This window comes from Ambystoma mexicanum, chromosome 6q (assembly GCF_040938575.1).
Source record: "Ambystoma mexicanum isolate Mex_15411 chromosome 6q, UKY_AmexF1_1, whole genome shotgun sequence".
NCBI lineage: Eukaryota > Metazoa > Chordata > Amphibia > Caudata > Ambystomatidae > Ambystoma > Ambystoma mexicanum.
In genome coordinates this window covers 677186405-677209320 of record NC_090937.1, presented here as the reverse complement: position 1 = coordinate 677209320, position 22916 = coordinate 677186405, and positions in this window count along the sequence as shown.

The following is a 22916-nucleotide window of genomic DNA, read 5'->3' as shown; positions in this document are numbered from 1 at the left end:
GGAGGGGCTGCCGGCAGGTGACCATATGAGGGTGTGTCCTCATCCGCCACTGGTGTGTGTGGTTGATAGCGGTGTGCACAGATATGGAGACTGCGGCTTGGACTGTGCACATGCTCCAGGGTCCCTTGGGTGGGGCCATTTGCTGCTCTGTACTGTGAATTGGTGTCAACACAGGTACGCCATGCTGCTCCTCGCAGGATGAGTTGCCGTCCTCTAAGGTGGTTACACTGGTGGCAACATCTACTTCATGTGAGCCCCTGGTGGCTTGGGGCCATTGAGATGCTGAGCCCTGGTGGCTTGGGGCTGTTGAGCTGGTGAGCCCCTGGTGGCATGGGGCCATTGAGCTGGTGAGCCCTTGGTGCAGTGGGGTGGGGTGTATCCTCCACCTTGGCGTATCATGCCGGGCCCTTCGCGGGGTGGTGGTGCTGGTGGAGGCGCGTCTGGGCAGACATCGAAATGGGCCTGCCTCCTGGTCATCCACATTGCCCTTAGATGGTGCCTGAATGCATGTAGGGTACATAGGGTATGGTATGAGGACAGGGCACATAACATTTGTTTCATGCATTTCATGGTTTACAGGGGGAAGAGGACAGTTTCAATCCTGCTTGGGCGTAACCTGTTAAGCATTCACAATGTTGGTATTGCTGAGGCATACTACGGGGGAGACAGTTCTGACTTGTTCAGATGGAATTTTCATGTGTCTGATGTGAATGCACAGCTGGCATGCCACTGTCAGTGAGGGGTGGTTGGTAATACACACACAGACCTGACGTTGATGTGCCCACACCATGAATGTGTGTGCCATGGTGCTTCTGTTTGTCCATTGGATGAATTACTGACTAGTCTGGATACCTGGGGTCGCTTGGGTACACTGGTAGAAGGGTCCAGTCGTGGGTGCCTGTGGTCCGTCACACGCACTGCACCCACTCACAGTGCCCGGATGTTGGATATTCAGACCGGGAATGGACTGGTGCACTAGTCACAATGATATTTGCAAGGGGGTGACTCACCTGCAACCTTGTGGGTGCCATTGCCTGCCTCCACTCCTCCGGCTCACTCAATGATATGATATGGTATGGCATTTATAACGTGCCTATACACAAGTGTTTCAAGGCGCGACGAGGCAGGGAGGGGGAACGGAGGGAAGACAAAGACAGCAATCCTACTAGGACAGGTGACATTCAGATCGTGCAAGTGCATGGGAAGGGGACAGGGGAAAGTGTGAGGGGGAAGGTGGAGGGGACAGTGCAGTACATGGGATACCAGAAAAATAACAATATTTCTTTGTTAATTTCTCTATAACGGTGCCATTCGCAAGGAGTAAGAATTGTAAATTGTTAGGAAGCCTCTCCCGCAACTCAAAGCAACTAACTGAAGCCAACATAGAGCCTCTGATTGGCATCTCTCTTGATTTATCCTCTGATAAAGGATTATCGGCACAAAATATGGCCATAGCACTCATGAAAAGCTTAACTAGTATATCTGATAAACTAGCACCACTAAAGTCAAGAAAGTCACACATGGATGCTAAAGAGCTGGTTCTCTGAAGAATTGAGAAGACTAAAATCTGTCTCCTCAAAGGGTTTTCAGAAATGGAAACGTGAGCCCACTCCAGTCTCACTAGAAAATACAAGAATTCCATAGGAGAGTATAAACATGCCATTCTTCTGTCAAAAAGAAAAGACCACAACACACGTATAAGCAATGCCGAATCCGATACCAAAGAATTGTTTAAAATTCTTAAGAAACAGGAAAGCACGCCGGCCCTGTCAGGCTTAGCGGAACTAAATGACAAGGATTGGCGTCAACGTATCCAAGACGGGCTCCAAAACAAGCTTATTAACATCCGGTCGGCAATGCTTGGAAAAAAGTTACAGAACCAGGCTTGTTCGGACTCTGGTAATCCCAAGGTTTTCAGTAGGAGCTCAGACATTCACATTTTTGATTTTCATCCAGTAAGTGGCCCGGAATTAAAAAAGGTAATTTATATAATGAAATTATCGCACTGCAGAGGAGGTGAATGCGCATCTAGGATAATAAAGACCTGTTATCCTTCCATCATTGGAGCAGTCTGCTCTTTTGTTAATGCCTCATTGGCAGAAGGTGTAGTACCCAAAGAATTGAAACATACCATGGCTACCCCTATCATTAAGAAGTTAGGTCTGTCAAGGGATAATCCTCAGAATTTCTGACCCAACTCAAACACCCCTTTCCTCCTGAAAATATTGGATAGGGTAGCCTACCAACAAATTTCGGAACACCTGAATCAGCATACCATCCTGCACTCCCACTGGTTGAGCTTCAGGAAACTCTATGGTACTGAGTCCTGCACCTTGAGCTTAAATCTAGACTACTCTCACAAATGGATAACAGTAAGCTTTCACTGATTATACCTTGGACCAATCTGTGGCCTTTGATTTAATCGATCACACAATACTAAATACAAGGCTAAAGGAAGTAGCCAACTTTTTGGAGCGAGCAGCGTCCTAGATCTCCTCTTTCCTTGAACACCGTCTGAGTAGTGTGTGCTTGGATATGGCGGAAGCAGATCCAATTGAGGTAGCCTATGGAGTTACAAAGGGGGCCAGTACATCGCCATGCATCTACAATATTTTCATGGCTCCCTTCTTCTTCATGCTTGAACAGGAGGGGGTTGTCTTCTCAAACTATGCCGATGACACCCAATGCATAATTCCACTGACAGGCAATCATGGACAGGATGAGTCAGAAGTAAACAGAGTTTTCAGCCTAATCGAAAAATGGATGTTAGATAATTACCTTGCCCTCAATAGGAGTAAAACCAATCTAATGATGGTAGGGAGCCCACATGCACTTAAAACTTTAAAACCCTTCTACAGTGCCTTTAAGTTAGGGGATGACATCATTAATCTACTCCCCAAAACCAAAATACTGGGTGTCATTCTGGATCAATCCCTTAATATGAAAGAACATGTGTCCTCTGTCATATCTTCAGCAGTATACTATGTAAAACTGTTGTCACACTTGAGACCTCTTATCTCCCAAAAAAGTGTTGAAACCATTGCTAGGGCAATAATAGGGGCCAAGTTGGACTATTGCTGCAGTCTTTTGCAGGGATCCAGTAAGGGGGTCATACCATACAGAGACTACAGGTGGTCCAGAACTGGGCTGTGAGAGTGGTAGTTGGCCTCTCAAGGCACAAGCACGTAACAGAGGGCAGGCGAGGCCTTCAGTGGTTACCAGTGGAATCCAGAATCAAATTCCGAATGTTGGTGATCACCTTTAAGTGCAGAATGTTGATGATGCCTCTGTATCTTCAATGTTGCATCACCGAAAAAGCCATCAGGAGATCCTTAAGGTCGGACTCAAAAAATCTCCTGGAGCAACCTAGAGCCAGGACTTCAAAGGCAGAAGATGGTGCCTTTGCATTTAAGGCACCAAGTTTATGGAATAATCTGCCAGATCATCTGCACAACCTTGGTTGCCTTGCTAAATTTAAGAGGGCTCTTAAAACCTTCCTCTTCGATTTATAGTACTAGCTATACTCCTCCATTAATTTTTTTCTTGCTGTTTCTGTGGCACTAGGAGCCCACCCGTCCTTTTTTGTTGTGCACGCCTTCATGCCTGTGGGTCCATAGTGCGCTATATAAATATCCTGTAATGTAATGTCATGTAATGTAATGTAATGTAATAGGGTGGCAAGTGCAAGGGTAAGTGCAGACAACGGGTGTCAAGTGCTGGAAGTGGGACTGAAGGGGTACAGAAGGCAGTCACCAAGTGTGGGGGTTGCCCAGAAGGCAGTGGAGGAGTACGACTGGGGAGGGAGGAGACCTGGGCTCTAGATCAGAGGATGGCCAGGTAGCCAGTGCAGTTTCAGTTTAGCCAGTTATTCAGCAGGGGAGAGGAAGAGAAAAAGCAGAAGCAAAGAGAAAGGTTTTGAAGTGCTTCCGGAACCGGAGATGATTCTCCTCAAGTTTCAGGGAGGCAGGGAGGTTGTTCCAGAGGGAGGCCTCAGCTGATGAAAGAGATCTACCAGCAACTTGTTTCTTGGAGAAGAGACAGACCCTGAGGGAGTTGGAGGCGGATGAGCGAAGAGCTCGAGAAGAAAGATATTTAGGAAGAGAGAGTTGAAGGTATTGAGGCCCAGGGCCCAGAAGTCCTTGTGGACAATGCAGAGGGTTTTGAACTTAATCCTCACAGCCTCTCGGAGCCAGTGCAGAGATTTCAGTTAAGATACGATCCTTGGGCTTGAGACCAAGGACATGTCTCGCAGTCATGTTCTGGATGAGTTGCAGAGGGCAGAGAGTAGAAGCAGGCAGATTTAGAAAGAGGCTGTTGCAGTAGTCCGACCTAGAGAGAGCCAGAGCTCTGGAGACAGTGAGCTTCTGGGGAAGGAGAGGAAAGGAAGAATACCTCTGAGGAGGTGCAGCTGATAGTGTGACTTCTTAGAGATGTCTGAGATGCGAGGAGAGAAGGAGAGTCTGGTGTTGAAGATGACCCCAAGGTTTGTAGCCCCACAAGTGGGTGCAAAGAGGGCCAGGAGAGGATGGCCAGAGAGTGACAGGAAAGGAGGGAGCTGGTGTTCCGATGAGGATAATCTCGGTCTTACTGGCATTAAGGTAGACATGATTGGTGGCGCACCACTCCTGGATGGCGGACAGGCACTCAGAGATGAGAGAGGGAGAAGAGGTGGCTGAGTGTAGCCTGAAAATGAGCTGAGTGTCATCCGCATAGCACTGGAAGTTGGAGCAGAGCGCGGCAATGAGGTAGGCAAGAAGTGCTGTGTATTGGTTGAACAGCCAGGGAGAGAGGTTAGACCCCTGGGGAACACCACAGGTGGAGATAAAGATAGAGGAGTGGAAGACACAGGTTGAACCAGGGAGGGTCGGTCGGAAAAGAAAGAAGTCAGCCACGCCAAGGCCTGACAGGTGATCCCCACGTTGTCACGGAGACGGTTCAGTAGGATGGCATGGTTAACCATGTCAAAGTCAGAAGAGAGCTCAAGTAAGATGAGGACACAGGGGATTTTGGAATCGAGGTTGGAGAGCAGGTCTTCACAGATGTTCAGGAGAGCAGTTTCCATGCTTCTGGCAGCTCTGAAGCCAGACTGATGGCCGTGGAGGCAACCAACTGATTCAGAGTGAAGGTTGATCTGGGAGATGGCCAGTTTTTCCAGGGGTTTGCCCAGGAATGAAGTGATGGAGATTGGGTGGTAGTTAGCCAGGCAGGAAGGGTCGGCAGAGGGTTTCTTAAGAAAGGGGTGCACAAGGGAGTGCTTCAGGGAAGACGGGAAGACTCCAGTGGTGAAGGATTGGTTGCAGAAGTAGGCCAGGGCAGGCAACTGAAGACGGCATGACTCATCCACAAATACCTAAATAATAGGGCAACATGCTACCTGACAGAAAGAATTAATAGAACATTTCAAGCAGACCCACTAGAACAATCAATACCAATTGTCTTTTGGTGCCAAGATTCAAATTTTCCAAAATCGGGGGCAGTAGCGCCCAGGTCAAGGCTGCACAGCTTTGGAATTCCTTGCCACCCCTGCTGAGAACTGATCAAACATTCACTATATTCAGACAAAGTCTCATTAACTGGTTCAAAAATAATGACAAGAAATACACTGACCCTTATCTATTTCGCCTTGTAAATAACATCAAACTGTCTTGTAAATTATGTTCCTGACTGTGATGTGTTATATTCCATGTATGCCTTCTATGTATTTACTTTCCCCACATTCACTGTATATTATGCTTGTAGATTTTGATTTGTACCTTATGTCATTTTGTAACTAAGCTGAAAGCCTTCTTGTATCATTTGCACCCTGAAACCCTTGGGTCCGGCGTGCATTATAAATAAATAAATAAACAGACAAACACACATTAACACACTGATCCAGATAATTTGTTGAAACCACTTTTGTTGTATCATGGGGACAAGGTGCTGTGTCATAACCTTGTTTGGAAGGACCACTCCCTCTGCGGTCAAGTTTGAAGGCAGGTGAGCTTGGATCCATCTCAGTGATCTCAAACTATATAAAGGTGAGAACACCCTATCTGCAAAAAATGATCCCGAAAGTGAAGAAGACGTGCGAAGACCACAAACAAGATTGGTGATCAGAGCGGATCAGCAGTGAGAAGGAACATAAGTGTAGAGACTTTTCTGTGTTGTCCCAAAAACAGTGTTCGCAAAAGATCCAAAAACTATTTTTAATTAAAATAAGTGCCCTTTTACTTGGTCCTTACATGTCTAAAAATATATAAATGGTTTATCTAAACATTTTTGAAAAGCATTCAGAGTGTATAACGAAGAGCATTTAAAAAAAAACTTTACTAAGGAAGCTTTCAATGTGGACATTTCTTTTTGTATGATAAATGGAAGATATTCGTAAGACATGATGCAACTGTTCAGTAATATAAAAGAATACCTTTTCTTGCCCAGACGAATGTCTGAATCAAAAGCTATTTTGATTGGAGCAGAACATTCCTCCCGTGTGTTTATATTGTATTTACTGTTTTGGAGTGCAGCACTAAAGCACGCACAGCAAGGCAACACCAACTTTTCATGGTCTCCTTGTATAATACGAAAACCAACACCAAATAAAATGACCCCTGAGAAATATCCTGAACAAAGCACTAAAGGGATGAGGGAAAAAGGATATATACTTGATGATCAATGCTTTATGGGACAGCATTTTGCTCATGTCTCGAATAATATGTTGGATAGACATGTGAGCCGAATGGGGAGAAAGACATCTGATGAGAGATGTTTTGTGTTTTCCCGCATCCCCTATGTCATGAGTGCCTCCAGAATATTCATTGCCACAGAAGCATCTGCACACGTAGCACACTGACTGACACAACTCGCAGCATGCATGACCAGAGGGCAAGTTCAGGCCAGATGTGCCTGCATGCACTGGGTAACAAAGAAAGATTCTCCATGTGAGGATAACTTCATAAAATAAGTCTCTGTGATGAGCGATGATGAAACACAACATGAGTTAATATGCTCCATATTGTCAGGTCTGAGAAGAGGGGACATAATAACAGAAGACCACCAATGTATGCAATGAACTGACAAATGGGCAAGAGAAATTCCTGGATGTTGGGCGAGAGGCCTTTTACAAATAAAAGGATGGCTCTTTACCAAAAAAGTCTGGGTGGAAGGACTGATCAGTTGTAAAACAGTGCTTGTAGAGCAACTGTGAGTGGTTGTTCAAAAGGTAAATAAGGAGTGCCTTGTAGCATGGACAAAATAGGCTAAAATACTAACGTGGGGAGAGGATGAAGCAGGCCGAGTACAAATAGTATTCGTGAAGAATGCCAACATTTGTATAATAAATACAACACAGTAAAAATAGGAGCACACAAATGGTGAAAACTAATTGTTGATGTGCCTGGAATTAATTAAAGTAGGCACAGTGATATTAATGGACCATTATTGGGCTTGTGGTTCCAGAGCACAGAAGCAGCTCCGACCAAAATGGGGAGGCCTGTGCTCAATAGTGGTAATAACTGCAACATCCCTAGTAGTGCCACAGAGTGAGGTGCCGATTGGTGATTTTCCTCAGATCAATGCACACCTAAAAAGTAAGAAGTCTCTCACCCGTAAATGCACAAAGAGAGACACCTATTCATCGGTAAAAGCAGCAAAATTCTTATGATGACACACCAGATGAGCATATGTTATTCAGTAGATAAGAAATGTTCTTTACTTCACATCCTTCTTTACTGCCAGTTTGCAGGCACATATGAATGACACATCTTTGCAAATAACCGAACGGGAACTGTTGCAGACCATAAATACAACTATGAATGGCTTCAATGACATACGGGAAGAGCTGATAGCAAACAGGCTCATGACTCTCAAACACAGGTAAGTGCTTGACCTTATTACGGCCATGGAAGGTGGTGTGTGTGCCACAATTGTCCCATCTTACTGAACATACCAACCTGCCCACAACAGGAAAATCTGAGCCTCACAGAGGCAATATTCACTTTGAAACAACTGTACACAAAAATGGTAGAAGAGGTTGAAGTCAATGTGGATGATGACTGGTTTACCTACTTGTTCTCATGGATACCCATCTGGTTGGCTAACACATTCGAAATAATAGTGGCCATACTGGTAACAGTACTACTAGCTTTCTGTGTCTTGATAATAACTGTCATGCACAACAAATCAGTTACACAACTACGCACCACCCTGCTTGATACCCCAACACACATTGCTAGACTCCCCGGGTCACAGTCCACCTCCCAAGCCATCCCTTCACCTATGGTGCGAGGGAGTCGTCATCACCGGCGGATTCGGGCCGTGCGCAGAGGCCGGCCCGGTTTGTTGCCTCGTTTCCATTGGCAACTCCCGTGGAGACTGCGCTCGGGCTGGAGCACCCAATCGCGGTTACTTCCTGGTTCCGCGACAGCTTCCCGATCACGTGCTCAGGTTTCCGCTCACATGACTGGGAGCCGGCGCACGTAAAAGCCGGGAAGTTCGAGTTGCTCACCGCTTCACAGCTGTTTCACGACTCTGTTCGGCGCTTTCAGGATTCACATTGTTTGCTGCATCGGATTTGGACTCAGGCTTATGAACCACGGATTGGCTTTCTTGCTCCACGGATACTGTCACTCGGAACTCTGCACGGATATTGGTACTTTGGACTCTTTTGCTACGCTCAACGGATTGCTTTCGGATTTCCCCTTCTGGCTTTCGACCTTTCGACCATTGGCTCTACGTGATCAGTTTCAAGTTCCCTTCGGCTACGGAAGGGCTACAGGTATCAGCCGTTACCTTCCATCTGGGACATGGCTGCCCGGATATTTGACGCTCCCTCGCATCTGACCCCAGGCACCCGAGCACCATCCCGCTAGACTTAGGTAAGAGAGTATTGCACACCTTTTCATATCAAAGTACTGTGTTTGCCTGTGCTAACCCTAACTTCCTTTTAACAGCCTCTGGGGTCCTCGGCGTCATAGGATCCGGCAAACCATCAAACCACATGTGGCCTCAAAGATTGCACAGGGAGTTTCTTTACTCTCTCCCTGTGGGTGATTTGTGGACAGAGGCCCATTACTCTTCACTACGCGGCAAGTCACGACAATAACAATAATCCAATGCAAAAGACTGCCAAAAAGCCAGTAGGAATGAAAATAGTAATAAGCCTGGATACTCACATGCATGAGTATACAAAAATGGATGACTTCCACCGTACCCAAACAATGGAAAGACCTATCGCAACTCCCGGGTCAAAAAGTACATATCCTCAAGATCCCCATAATTGCACAGAGCACTGGGAAAACTGTGACTCTGCTTGGGAATGTTACTACATACCCTGGAGTCCTGATGAACACATGAGACGTGGAGGTAGATTGAGGGGGTGAGCAAAATATGGATCTCATGGATCTACCCCAAAGAGCCCTATATGGGGTAGAGCGGAAGAATGAGTGTGGAAGAGGACTTGACCAGAGGGTGGAGTGTCATATGTGAGAAACCTGTTGGTGTCTCCCTAGTTAGTCCACAGGGATCTGTCATCCAGATGGCCAGGACACGGCCATCACTAATGGATCCAGTTCCTGGGGGAAGACTAGTGACATGTCCCAATACAAGGGTCAGGCAAAGTAAGGCAATTGACCAGAATCACACACACCTGATGGCCCTTTCCATTCCCCACAGGGATAAAAGGTAGACCACGAGAGCCCAGGAGGAGCAAGGCAAACCGCACAATGTGCCGGCTAACTCAGTATGTCAGTTCAAGAGGAGGTGAAAGACCGCGAATACCAGAAGAGTGACAAGGAGAGAAGTGACCTTGCCCTTTCTGATCAAGACCTGTGAAACCTCCGCAGACAGAAACATAAGGCCACAATCAAAAGCCAGCATGTGTTGCAGCAGATACACACGGTGCTCGTGAACCCTTCAGCGCTGATTACCAAGCTGGGAGAGATTCTTGTCTCGTTGGTACCATGAGTACAAAAATAGGGATACCCCTGGTGCTAATGTGGATAGGGGGGTAAAGTACTGTTAACAAAAAAGAGGAAAATCCACATGGAGACCAATATTCATTTCATTGTCATAAATTCACAAAGAAAGTAAGAAATGTATGGAGAAGGATTTGAAACAGTGCCGTACAGGTCACTGGAGAAAAACAACAACATACAGGTACACTCTGGTGGCTCTGCAGTTCTAGTATATTTAAATCATTAATATAACAACCAAGGGTACATAACAAAAAATTCAAAGAACATACAAAGAATAATTACAAATATGTGCAAACAAAGAATACATATACATTTTCATAGTTAGTTTCCTGTGTCAAAACAGAAATAGTACATAATAAAGAAGAGATAGTCAAACTGAAATCATAGTTCCAGTCATCTACACAGTAACAAACTTGTGTTTAGGCAAAAAAAAGGGGGGGGGTGTGGAATCAGAATATTTTTCTGTGTAAAGCACACGAGACTGTAATTGTTTTGCAGGACTGTGGACCTATTAACTATTTGAGTAGGTCTACAAATTTGTTTAAGTGCCAACGTGTAAAGATACCAAATCTTTTAGCAAGGAGTGTCCCGTGCTACTCTGGAGGGGATTTTGAAAATGAATTCTCCACCGTGACGTTGTCGTGCACCGGAAAACACGTTTCGGCTATGCCAATAGTTGGTGGCATCTGTATGTAGCCTTCCTCAGGGCGAAAAAAGAGGACAAGCTGCTGGCTCCTGTTACAGAGGCAGGAGTAAGCACAATGTGTGACTGCACGTGCATATGTTCAGAGTCACATATGATGCATCAACCGGAGGTATGCTCAGGGGTCCACCTCAGCATTCCAAAACAGCAAATATCTGGATGTTGAATAGGGAGACCTGGCATGAGCCAGGCAGGATAAACGGGGTCTGGACGTATCAGCCGTGCAGCATCCATAGAAAGTGGTTCACTCTTCAATAGAGCAGACGGGCAGTTCACTCTTCTTGCGTGTTCGTGCGTGTGGTCTTGCAATGTGAGCAAAACTGACTTCGAATGAAAGAGCTGTCCACAAAAAAGCTGGTAATTGGCGTAACCATTCCAGCAAGTACCAGCGCGATAGCTGTCAGACGCGGCAGGGAGCTGGAAGTGAAGAGGACGGTCTGTGTTAGCCGTAGTGAAGGAAGCGCAACCATGACTCCAAAGAGAAGGAAAGCCAGGTGGTTCATCACAGCCGGTGAGTCGGCAGGAGAGTCAATAAGAAACTGAGCTGTGTTGAACAAAAAGTAACCAATAGATAAATTGAACTTTGAAAGGTTTAAAGGAACTATTGGGAAAGAGGGGGAATGCCCGTAACTGAGGTGTCCGGCACCACTTGGGTAGTCACGCAGGAAAACTCTGTGTGATTACCCAATGATAAGAGACTACCGAAACCAGAAGTCCTTGGGAAGAGGCGAAGACAGGTCAAAGTTGTCATATAGGGGTCTTTTCAAATTCTCTGTACTGTTGGATGTCTTTGACTGCCAGATGATTGTGAAAGAAAGGGAAATTAATCCTGCATGGTGAAAACTAGTACATGAACAGAGTGTTGCAGAAGTTGGCAAGAGTGAACCTGGTGGAGGGATGCTAATGAGATGGGTAAAGTCTAAAGTCCCATAGTGAACTGTCTGTAGGAGTTGGTGAGAGTGAACCCGGCAGAGGGAAGCCAAGAACCCGAATAGTGTATGGATCGAAGTAAACCCGATCAATGAACGTCCACAGTGAACTGTCTGTAAAAGATGGTGAGAGTGAACCCGGCAGAGGGAAGCCAACAACCAGGGACAAAGCATGAAGAACTGTTCAAAAAGACATTTAAACTCTTGAAAGTAAGAAGTATTGGAAGACAAGTGGAAGTGAATGGTCCCCCTTTGTCAAGTGGGTCCGAGCCAGGTCGAAAGGAGATCCAGGGGTAAAACGTCCTCAAGCAAAGTCCATTCGCAAAGGAACTTTTTGTTTGTTTGTTGTTGAATACATCAGGCACTTGAAGACAAGAGACTTTTTTATTGAAAAGAGACTTAACCATCGAAGAATGTCATAGCTGGAACAGAACCATCAGCTCATGCTGAGAAAGCTGGAGCGTGTGCTGTGCTTCAAGGTCCCACCTTGTCCCGTGCTGAAAATATGGGGAAGGGAGACCCCTGGGAATCACATCCTGACTTATTATTTGGAACACTTCTTTCTTTATTGAAAATCCTATCACACACTCTTTCTGTAATTAGTTGTAAGGAATTGGCAATTGTTTTTTTTTTAGTATATGCCCTTTTTATTTTGACACAACATCACAGCGACTGCTTTATTTTTCATTTGATGGTCAAAGGTTGCTTCCATATTAGATTTAAGTTTAGATTAGGCGTTTTTCCGCACTCCATTTACAGATTAATTAACACCCTAGAACTGTGATCACTTGTTTCTGTCTTTACTGTTGGCACCATGAGTTCCTTACAGGTGAGGCAGATGCATATGTCATCCATAACTTCTACCCCTCCCCTGCACCAGTACTGCAAGAGTGAGAGGTACAGGTACAGCAGGACTTGGGGTAATGTGTGCTGGAGTTGGCAAAATAATTCAAACTAACATTGTAACAGTAACAGCACATGCATTAGATACAAAGCAAACAGGCACTCCTCATGAAGAACACGTATGATAAGAATCCACAGAAATACATATTTGGACAGAACTCAGAGAACAGCTGGCAACTAGTGCCAAAGTTACAGTGAAATAAGGGAGAATTGGAACAGCGGAAAGAAGGCACGAGATATCAATTTGCAAGAAGCAAGCAGTCTACTCCCAGGTTAATTAGCAAGTCTTTGTTAGCATGGTGCAGTAAAACAGTAAACAAAAAGACTCCATGAAGAAAAACTCAAGAGTGTACCTGGTGGCAACAGAAAGAACGACACACACATTAATACTACCTACAAACTCAGTAAATAAGAGGTAGTTCAATTTCATACAGGGCCTCATTACGACCCTGGCGGAAATCGAAAAACGATGGCGGAAATGCAATACCGCCATCGAATAGCGCTCGGTGCGATTATGACCCGTCACCGTAAAGTACGATGCCATTAGCGACACCGTAGTGAACGCCAACGCTAACTGCACCAAGTACGCGCGCGCGCGCCATGCCAAACCGTAATTAGCACCATGGCGCAAGGGTACGCAAATTCCGACCCTAGCGGACATGTACTTAACGCCATCAAGCACGGCGGAAAGTACCATTCCGCCATGGTGAGAAGTACGGCATCGCGAATCAACCGTAAACGGCCCCACTGAGTGCCTGTACACCGCTCCCTGGCCACATAGTACAACTCCCCGTAGGTGCAACGAAGTCACAATGCAACCAGTGAAATGTACAAGTCACCCATGCATGCCAACGAACAAAAGAATCACAAGAGGGGCCAATGGGAGCTGCAGGGCACAGATGGCACGAACACAGAAGCTATTCCAATGGACATGACCTCAGTCTCCCACCAAGAAACGCACGCAAACACAGGCACCTGTGAACAGCAATATTCCGATAATCACATCATTCCACCAATCCACCTGGCTGACCGGCATCTGTTACACAAAACCTAATCCCCCGCCCCTGAGCATGACATCATTCAAACAGTCATATTGGCAGCCCTCACCCCTGACCTCACTGGGCTTCGTAGGCAAACGCGCCCAGCACAGTACCACGCAACTATACTCCGAAGCTGGAACCCAATGCAGATCTCCTCACAATACATCGCCCCCCAAATCGGAATATGCCACATCACTTGCAAAGAAGAACGCTACACGGCCCATATCAGAATAGAAATTTAATGCACAACAAATACACCAAGCCCATACAGCCATTAGGCCATGAACTCCAAAACACATTTCACCATTGTGGGCTGCATCGGCAATAAATGACCAGCTACTTCTTGTGTGACGCCCTGTTCCTTCATGGTACACAGGGGCTACATTCTCGTACGAAAAGGCAACATGGAAGCGCCTAGAACCGCAGGGACGTCCCAATAGGGAGGCACTAGTCCAGCTGGAAGGCCGAAATGTTGCTCCGAGCCACTAGTACTGCGTAAGGGCATGTGGCCCATTGGCGATCGTCCCATAAGATCGTAATGCTGCTCCACTGATTAACACGAAGCAGCAGGTGTCGGGAGTAAAACCCATCTGCAGGAGTGGCATACAGATGGCAGTGGCAAAAGGGGAGGAGATACCTGTCAACCAAAAGAAAAGTAAAAGAATAGAATGGCCATCAGAACTACATTCGAACAACTCACTTCAATGATCACACTAAATCCACAGCCATATGCATGCTAGCCCACTCCAAAGGATCATCACCACCCAAAAACCACTTGCGAATCATAACTATCTATATCGAGGTGAAAACACTATCACAAACGAGTGTACCTGTGCATGCGTCTGTTAAAACAGAATCCATCTGATGGGATTGGTAACGTGTATAGACACAAGTGTCTGAAGGCGCGTCGTGACAGGGAGGGCTCGACAAGGCCAGATAGACGATGGTCCCACTGTGGCAGCCCTGCATCACATAGCGCAGGGGAGGCGGATAGATTCCAAGAATCCCTGTACATGGCAAACTCTGTATCAAATCATCTGTCCATGCATCCATACATCATTCCCTCATCCCGGAATGAAAACGCCTGTTTCCATACTCACATGACATGTGAAATTTCCATTGAGTCTGTGCGTCATGCAGCCTGCAAAATCCACTGTGCCCCAGCCCGTAATTCCAGTGTTGTGAAGTAACATGTATCTGGGAACGTCCGGCCTCATCGCCCACGTCACTATTGCGCATCCCAAACTATTCATATCAATCATTGCATCCTCGCCATGGCCCCTGTCCCAAGGACATTGAACAATAGAACGTTATATTTGCAGTCAGACCTGTGGGCATCTCCTCGCCGCTAGCTGAAAACCGAAAGCGCCGCCCTTCGAATTCCTCATTTGCAACATCACGTCGAAAAGGCATCTGTGGCCGCTTGTAATCACAAATTAATCCATCTAGTGCGGCTGTGTGTGAAAATGGCAACTGCCTTCACTCACAAATGGGACGCCCCGCCCGTCGGTGAAGCCCGGTGCAGTGATGCATGAGGGTCCACCGTTACTCCAGTACTACGTTCCACTGACCCTTCACAAGTCTGTTCGCGACTGCTAAGAATGTATGTGAAACAATGGGACCATAGCCGAATGTACATATCAACCAATGTTACACGGCCATCGGGTACTAATACATGATTGTAATAGCAAGATGCCATTCCTCGAATTGCAGCGTTGTGTGCGGGACGTGCTCGCCCAAAGGGGAGAGCAGCTTGCACAGGTGGAATGAATCACCACAGGTGGAGGCCATACAGCCTGAAAACACATAAATTGCACGCCCAGTCTCCTCCCACAACCACTCCAAAATGCTACCGGCAGGACTCGCGATGTTGGCCCTGGGGGACCTGATAGCACTGCAAGTACTCCAACTCCAAGAAGAAGACGAACACCAACTACAACCGGCCGCACGGAGGAGACGCAGGAGGAGGAGGAGGGCAAGGCAGGGCCAGCAAGGGCCGCCAGCACAGCCACTACCACCACGCAGGCAGCCCGCAATCCCACGCCTCCGAGCACATCCGTTCAACCTCACTGATGAGCAGATCCACACCCTCTACCGTTTGGACCGGGACACCATAGCCGCCATTGTGGACATGACACAGGCTGACCTTGTCAGCATGATAGATAGCCCAACCGCCATCCCACCCCTACTGAAGGTGGTGTCTGTACTCCACTTCCTGGCCACAGGCACCTACCAGCACACAGTCGGACAGTTGCATGGCATTTCTCAGCCACTGTTCTCACGGACACTATTGCAAGTGCTCGATGCCCTCCTGCAGCACGCAGACGACTACATCTCTCTACCACGCTCGGAGCAGGAAATTACCAACACAAAAGTGGGATTCCATGCACTTGGCGGCATACCGGGTTGCCTTGGTGCCATCGACTGCACCCATGTGGAATTGGTCGTCCCACATGCCATGGAGGCCCAGTACCGCAACCGAAAACAATTTCATTCTCTGAATGTACAAATGGTGTGTGACTCCAACAGGATCATTACACATTGTTGTGCCCGATTCCCTGGATCAACCCATGATTCTATGATCTTGAGGAACTCTACAATACCACGCTACATGGAGCGACACGCAGGGAACAGATCCTGGCTACTCGGTGAGTCTCATTTCATGCATGATGATGTGGGGTATGTGATGCGGCAATGACCTGGCAGGAAGGGGGGGGGGTGCGTACGTAGCAATGGCATTCCACATAATTCGTTTATCGTCCACATACAGGTGATGCCAGATATCCACTGAAGAGATGGCTCCTCACACCAGTCCGGAACCCACGGGACCAGCATGAGGAGGACTACAACCATGCCCACTCACGTACCTGTGTAGTCATTGAACAGGCATTCGGCCTACTGAAGACCCGTTTCCGGTGCCTTAGCAGGTCTGGCGGGGCACTCCTGTACCGCCATGAGAAGGTTGCAAAGATGGTGATGGCATGTGTCATGCTACACAACATGTGCGTACGTAGAAATGTGCCCATGCCCCCTGACGCACAACTGCAAGCACCTGAAGATGGTCATGATGAGGGTGGGGATGTGGCAGCACCTCAAGGAGTCTGCGAGGCACAGGAGGGCCGTGAAATTCGTCAGCATCTCATAGATGCATGCTTCTAGCACTCACGCCTGGTGGCTGATACATGGACACGGGACTCGTGGCACTGTGTGTGTCTGGTACATGCACAATATGGACTGTACGCCTATGATGGCCTAGTACACAAAGATCATTGTCCACACATCTCATTGGTTGATCGTGCATTGTTTATGGCATATGTGATATCATGTTGAACACCCTATCGACCCGCCACCCAAGTGAGCCCAACACACCCCCTCCACCCTCCTACCTCCCCCCCGAACACCAGTGTCCAAAGATGCTCATTGTCAGTGGGCAGTCGCTATTGCAAGCCCCCTCTGCGGGTATCAGGGGCACCCCTGCCTGTGGAGCGCAGGTTCCTCCCAGATCTACGTTGGGGGCTGCCCTGGACGGAACTTGCAACGGATGATGTCTCTGCCTGCTCACGTCCATGCATGTCCCTAAGGGTTTGTGAGAGCTCAGTGAGCACACGGCGCACTGCGGCAAGTTCGGCACATACGTCTTTGGACGTCGCATGCAGTTCCCCCCTGAGGCTCTCGGTGCTTCTCTCCATTTGGACTCTCAGGCTCTCGGTGCTACTCTCCATTTGGACTCTCAGGCTCTCGGTGCTACTCTCCATTTGTGCCCTAAGTGTCTCAGTTGATGTTTCTATGTCTGCCTTAGTGCCCCCACATCCATCGGCATGGTCCTTGAGGAGCGTGGCCAGTTGCTGCTGTTGCACGATTAACTGGTCGAGGGACTGTTGCCTGTGCTGTGCCATGGCCATTTGCGGTGGTGTCACAGAGGGGCTGTTCGCCTCATGTTGCCCTGCCACAGGGCTTGTGGGGGATGGCCAGTCGTCGTCTTGTGGGTGCCCCTGCGTGGTATCCTCATGGTGTACGGGATGGAACAGACAGGGGGATTGGGACAGGTCATGGATGGATCTGACTTCGACATCCCCGTCTTCTGTGTCGGAGCATGCTGCCATTAATGGGGTGTCACCTATGGTGCTGCTGCCACCAGAGGCAGTACCTTCTGTGGCATCCATTGGGGGGACCTGTGGTGGTGCTGTTGTGGGCATGCTGGCTGCTGGGGTGGCTGTTGATGTTCCCTCCTTTGTGCTGCCACTTGATATGTGCTGCTGCCGTGTCTTGATGCGTGCAGCTGAGGTGGAGGGTCTTTGGCCGTCGGTCTTGGCCCTCTTTGCAGGTGTGCTGGTAGGGGTGTCCTGGAGCTCGTCGTTTGGATCGGACCCTGTGGTGGAGTAAAGGAGGGCAAGCGTTATTGATGGGTCTGTGGGAATTGGAATGGCAATGTATCACATGCATTGGGGTGGTACCTGTGGGTGATTTGGGTCGGGGCCTTGGAGGTGCTTTCATTTGTGTGTGGAGTGAGGGTGCAGTTGTTTGGCAGCCTGCAGTTAGGGTGTGCCTGCTGCACGTGTAGTGGGTGTTTTTGGGGTTTTTACTTATTTATGTATTTATTGTGGTTTTAAAGTGCGCTATCAGGCCAATGTGTGTGGACGTTCCCCTGGCCATGTGTTGCTGTTGCGCTATGTGGACACATGTGGATCACATGATTGGACATTGTGGATTTGGCATGGTTTTATTTGGGCCACCTACCTGATTCTCCGGATGTCTGCACTCCTTTCTCCATCCCTCCGACTCCCTCTATGCTCTCCATTCCAATGGTGGAGGCACAGATTTCTTCCCAGGGGGTCAACTTGATGGGTGATTCCGATCCTCCCCCGGTGGCTGTGGCAATGTTGCGGTTGGCAGAAAGTATGCTACGGACGCGTATCCGCAGGTCGTCCCACCGCTTCCTGCATTGCTGTGGGTTGCGGGGTGGGGTCCCCACCGCACTTACCCGCTGTGCCACCAGGGCCCATATGGCCTTCTTGTTCGCAAGTGCCGTCCTGGTCATTTGCGTGGAGAAGACGGCGGCGGCATTCTCCTGGAGGGTCTCTGTTAGCACGGTGAGTTCCTCACGGGAGAAGTGGACCTGCCGCTTGCGGTCGCACGCTTTCTTCGCTACTTTTCCCATTTTTCTTGGTTTCACTAGGGTGGATGACGGGTTGGGATGTGTCTCAGGGTGGTGTTTTTAGTGGTTGTGTGTATTTAGTGGTTTTATAGGTGTACGGCGTGTTGTTTCCCGTTCCGGGCCCATGTTTTTACTTCCGTTTCCGTATATTTACGGTCACCGTACTTTCCGGTTGGCGCTCACTGCGGTGTCCGCTATGATGGGTGGCGGTATTGCACCTAGGGCGCCGTACGGCGGCGGTGTGGGCCGTTTTGGGGTCATTTCCGCCATCGTGGACTTTGCACTTCCGCCATGCCGTGGTGCTCGTGCCCGATGGGTCGGAATGGGCCGCACTTTGCTCCATCGTGCAATGGCGGAAACGCTATTTACGCTGTGGCGGTCCGGTCAGTCACTTTCCGCCAGGGTCGTAATGAGGGCCATAGACACGAGGTGCCACACAGGCCAAGTACAAAGGGATTGTCCAGTCTCATGACCTGAGAATAAGTGAAGGTAACTTTTTAATTGAAGAAGGAACAGTCCATGGGAATGTCCTCCTTCTCTAAGTCTGGCGCATAACTAGATGACCTGTCAAGTGTTCAAGGTTGGTTAGCAGAGAGCCAACCTATCAAAATCCCTAGTGTCATGCCGCCCATTAAGTAGTATGCAAACCAAAAACTTGTCATAGAGAGGATGCATTTTTACCTTTATCAATACCGGGGTGGTTCCAGCCATCATATACTTGTAACCCATTGAAATGTTTAACGCCTATGTAATCTACTTGTAGACAAAACCACTAACCTGTCCCCGTTCCCCATAGGTTTTATAAGCAGAGATTATGTTACAATGTCATTGATGACTCGTTTGTAGTATTTAAGCTATCGTTCTTTATTAACATGTTCAGAGCGACGAGATTTGAATGCTTGTATACAGTCCCGGTTTTGTTTGGATGATAATAAAGCTGGATTTCACCATGCACTCTGTCTACTCCATCATTCAGTTCGTTTTGGACTGACTCCAATTCCTCTAGGTCGATCTGGGATTTTAAAACCACCTTAACACATTCATATGAGCTCCAAAGTGTCATTTACCCCATCATATTACTCCTGTCATGTATCAACAGTGTTATTTCATTATCCTTATTTTTTTCTTGGGTCAGAGGATACCCATGCACCTTCACACAACATTCCCTCTGAAATGGGTGCAACTTTGATGTGCCATATGGGTTTGACCTGTGTGTTTTTGCTGAAAGGTGTGCGCACACATGCCTAATTACATTCTGTCATCCTTGTCTTCACTGGTCACTGCTCCGGTGTCTTTCCTATGAGCCAACTCCTCATCTGTATATTTACGTATGCTGTGCTTTTATGTTTGCACATGTCCTGCTTTCAGACGTTTGGGGGTACAAGCCCCACATGAGTGTTGTTTATTGGGGTTAGCAACATTTGGCTCTCTAGAAGTTTAGAACTACAACTCCTACAAGCTTTAGCCATTATAGTCAATGTTGAGGAATCATGGGAGTTATAGTACAACACATACAGAGAGCCACAGGTTGCATATCCCTACATTGTTAAAGAAGCCCACTATGCATGCAATGTCAGCTCTGCTTTTTTGATAGATTGCTGGTCAGATAGAATTCTGATATGAATGTGTATTTGACACAAAAATTCAATTAGAACTTGTGTTGGTATCTTGGAAAACAAAGACTATGGGCCTCATTACAAGGTAGTCATTAAATCGCTGGTGATTCCATCATCCTGGTAGCAACATTTCCAGCAACCCGAGTGATGGAATCACAGACACATTACAACCTCAAGGGAGCATGCAACCTGTATTGCTGGAATCAGTGTTATCGGCATGACGGAAACACAGCCAAAACCAAATGCTGGTGTTTCCGTGAAGAAAAATGCCAGTACCAGTGATTCTGGCATGCTTAATCATGGAAACACTGGCAACGTACCATCCGATACCACCAACCCCGGCAACAGAATCAGCAGAATCGGAAACAGCGTCATCACAGCAACTGGAAGCCCTTTTGAAAAAGTCATTTAGAATCAACCTCTTCCTCTCTCCATCCAGTCTCGGAAACATTGGCAACATGGCAGGAGCAGCAACATCACGTGTCCCTGAGGTCTTGTCAAAGGAAGCCACGGTTCTCAGAACCTGAACTGACTACTTTGACAGATACAATAGTGGCCAATGCAAACAAACTATTTGTCACTGTCATCCGGCGAACCAGCCAGCTTAGAAAGTCTGCAATATGGGAGGAGGTGGCCCAGAGGGGCACAGCAGTGGACCCTGTCCCCCGCACATAAAAGATGGGATGACTTCCGCTTCAGAGTGCAGAACCTGTACACCAGATGGAATGACTTGCCACCAGAGGCGGGACGGCCGCCGCAGTGAAATTTATCTCTTGGGAGGAGACATGCAACATGGTGCAGCACATGGAGGGGATTAAGGGGTAGGAGCTGGGACGCAAGCAGAGGGCGGTGAGTACAACAAGCCACATCAAAATACTAAACGTGAGATGCTTGTCAAATGCACCACACACATCATGGAGTCATGTCCAAGTGCATGCCACCGACACATGACTACAACATGAATATGGGCCATGCAAAGACAACTGCCAGGGTCGTGGGCTGGGATTAGTTAAGCGTTGCACCCAAAATATATTCACACACACACATTGGCACATGAGTACCAGTCATGTGCGCAAAGGGACAACATTACAAGTAGCACATACACGAAGCACACACCAGTACAAGATAGCGTGGCAATACTACGACCAATGTGCATCCATACCGCACACATATGCATGCATGCATGCATGAGAGCAATCCTGCTAACCAGGCACCATGTACAGGTAAAGGCATACACAATGACATACCTGTGTATTACAAGTCCGTTGAGGTGACACACAGGCGAATAAATGCATGCCCATCTCATCCTGACAGGCACATCCTCTGACAGTGACCATGTGAGACCCTCCACAGCCCAGACATCCATAGAGAAGGAGGGGAAAGCACCATGCACTACCACATCACAACCAGCTGCAGCAGCGCAGCCCTCTGGGTCCTGTGGCCCAACCACCTGCCCTGGCAGTGAAGCCCTCTGTCCTTGTGGCCCATCCACCTGCCCTGGCAGCACAGCCTTATGGTAAAACCACCTGCCCCAGCAGCACCGCCATTTGGCCATGTGGCCCAAACAGTGCAGCCTTCTGGCCCACCAATATTTCTAGTGCCCACCCAACACCAGCCACCATCACATCCCAGCATATCGACAGACGATGATGCAGTGTTCGATGCTGGAGACAGCACAGATGGACAGCTCCCCATACCACAGGCTGAGCTTCAGCCCCTCAGACCTGTATAGCCCCCTCCTCCTCTAAAGCCAAACATCTGCGAAATGGATGCACACATCCACAGAATTGAGGGCAGGCATGAAGAGATGGTGAACATGGTCAGGCAGCAACTTCAAGAGTCCCGTATGATTCAGGAATGCATGCAGACCAGCAGCCGGTGCTTGGCCTGTGCCCTGGACCACACTACCTCCACCCTGGTTGTTCTAACACAGAGGGTGAAATCAGTCCACTGGCTTCCCGCTAAGGAACGTATCCTCTTTAAATCTCTGGCACTGACCCATAAATGCCTCCATGATACGGCACCACGGTACCTCTCTCAGAGATTGCCCACTCCCCCTCGAACAGACCCACTCGTTCCAGTTACTCTAACCGCCTCGCCATCCCCAAAAGCCTCAAAGCACAGGCAGGCGGCTCAAGCTTCCTGGTGCTAGCAGCCACCAACTGGAAACTACTCCGCCCCACAATCAGAAGCATCGAATCACACACTGCCTTCAGAAAAGCAATCAAAACTAAACTGTTTGTATAATCTCACCCGGGATCTCACTGTTAGGCGTTTGCTACCTGTAACCCTGGCATTGCCTTTTACCGTTTGTACCTCACTGTAGGCACCTGCTACACCTGCTACCTGTAACCCCAGCAGTGCCTCCTACTTCCTGTAACTAAGTCACTTTCTTGAAACAGCGCCTCGATGCATCCGGGCTGCTAGGCACTTTACAAATATAAACAAAATACATAAATAAATAAAAAGGGTCTGGGAGGGGAACAAGGGCATGTCTGCTCTTGCAGAGTCTCTCACTCACAACCTGCAGGCAGCCCTGGACTGCATGGGTGTCCAGGATTTAGATCCCTCCCCTCCACCCCTCCTAGTATCAACACGCCAGAAAGCTCCCACCAGG